This window comes from Pan paniscus, chromosome 20, assembly GCF_029289425.2.
Source record: "Pan paniscus chromosome 20, NHGRI_mPanPan1-v2.0_pri, whole genome shotgun sequence".
NCBI lineage: Eukaryota > Metazoa > Chordata > Mammalia > Primates > Hominidae > Pan > Pan paniscus.
In genome coordinates this window covers 58339225-58341501 of record NC_073269.2, presented here as the reverse complement: position 1 = coordinate 58341501, position 2277 = coordinate 58339225, and positions in this window count along the sequence as shown.

The window sequence follows — 2277 nt, the reverse complement described above, 5'->3', positions numbered from 1 at the left end:
AGGGGCCCTAAGTATTCATTTTGGTTGTCTGGCATCTGTTCCTGTCACGTACAAGAGACAACACTAGCTGGGCACAGTGACACGGGCCTGTGATCCCAGCTACTCAGGACTATGAGGCAGGAGAATTGCTTGAGTCCAGAAGTTCGAGCCCAGACTGGGCAACATAAAGAGACGACCTTTCAAAAAGAGAGAGAGAGATTATGAATTGTTGCAAAGTGTGCTTGCCAATTTCCATTGTTAGGGTCTGTGTATCTGTAAAATGGAACAAAAACTTAGAAGTATATTTAGGCCAGGCATGGTGGCTCACGCCTGTAATCCCAGCACTTTGTGAGGCTGAGGCAGGCAGAACACCTGAGGTTAGTAGTTCGAAACCAGCCTGGCCAAAATGGGGAAACCCTTTCTCTACTAATAATACAAAAATTAGACGGGCGTGGTGGCACACAACTGTAATCCCAGCTACTTGGGAGACTAAAGGAGGAGAACTGCTTCAACCCAGAGGCGGAGGTTGAAGTGAGCTGAGATCGTGCCATTGCACTCCAGCCTGGGCAACAGAGTGAGACTCTGTCTCCAAAAAAAAAAAAAAAGGATATTTAGAAAAATGTTTTTCTCTTTCCTAGTTTCCTAATAATCATGGGGAAAACAGCATATAGAATTATGAATTCTTTGGTCTTACTACAAAATACAAGCAGTAATTAAAATGTCATGTCTATGTAACATTTAAAAAATTAAATTACCGTGATATTTTCTCTTGTACCAACTGAGCCCTGATGAAAACAAGTAAGAGGAGACGTTTTCTCTATCAGAGAAGTGAGCTGATAAAAATAAACTTGTATTAATTCAAAGAAGAGACTGTTTTCTGTGACCTGGGGAAAAAAGGCTATAATTGAATTTGAATTCAGATTCTGTATATAGGGAGTACATATAGATATGGATGAACTAGCCATTACTTTAAAATTATTTTTGTCGGCCGGGCATGGTGGCTCATGCCTGTAATCCCAGCACTTTGGGAGGCCAAGGTGAGTGGATTGCCTGAAGTCAGGAGTTGGGAGACCAGCCTGGCCAACATGGTGAAACCCTATCTCTACTAAAAATACAAAAACTAGGTCGGTGTTGAGGGGGGGGGTGGCTGTAATCCCAGCTACTCGGGAGGCTGAGGCAGGAGAATCACTTGGACCCAGGAGGCAGAGGTTGCAGTGAGCAGAGAGATCACACCACTGCACTCCAGCCTGGGCAACAGATTGAGACCCTGTCTAAGAAAAAAAAGAAAAAAAAGCAAACAAGCAAACAAGACAATGACAACAACAAAGAGGGCTCACTCTTGTATATGACCCATTATGTACTTTTCTTTTCTTTTCTTTTCTTTTTTTTTGAGACAGAGTTTCGCTCTTGTTGCCCAGGCTGAAATGCAATGGCGCGATCTCAGCTCACTGTAACCTCCACCTCAATTCTCCTGCCTCAGCCTCCCAAGTACCTGGGATCACAGGCGCCCGCCACCAAGCCTGGTTAATTTTTGTATTTTTGGTAGAGATGGGGTTTCACCATGCTGGCCAGGCCGGTCTCAAACTCCTGAACTCAAGTGATCCACCTGCCTCAGCGTCCCAAAGTGCTGGGATTATAGGCGTGAGCCACCGCGCCTGGGCAAGAATACATTTTTTCTTGTTTTAAGGCATTCACTCCGGTAACAACAGGAAACTAACAAAATAGCTTTATGTAGAATATTCCAAAAAAAAATCTACAAAAGTCTCCAAAGTAAAATTTCAAGGTCTCAAGGTACAACAAACATCAACATACAAAAATCTCGTATATTTCTATCCAATAGCAATTAACATGTGGAACGTGAAATTAAAAATACAATACCACATATGATTGCTCAATAAAAAGGTCAATGAAGGCCAGGCGTGGTGACTCAGGCCTGTAATCCCAGCACTTTGGGAGGCCGAAGTGGGCGTATCATTTGAGGTCAGGAGTTCGAGACCAGCCTGGCCAACATGGTAAAACCCCATCTCTACTAAAAATACAAAAATTAGCTGGGCATGGTGGCATACGCCTGTAATCCCAGCTACTCAGGAAGCTGAGGCAGGAGAATCGCTTGAACCTGGGAGGCGGAGGTTGCAGTGAGCTGAGATTGTGCCACTGCACTCCAGACCAGGCAACAGAACAAGACTCTGTCTCAAAAAAAAAAAAAAAAAAAAAAAAAAGTCAAAAAGTATGTTAATTTAACATTCTCAGGATTTTAAAACTACAAAATGCTGATGAAAGAAATCAAAGACACCCAGA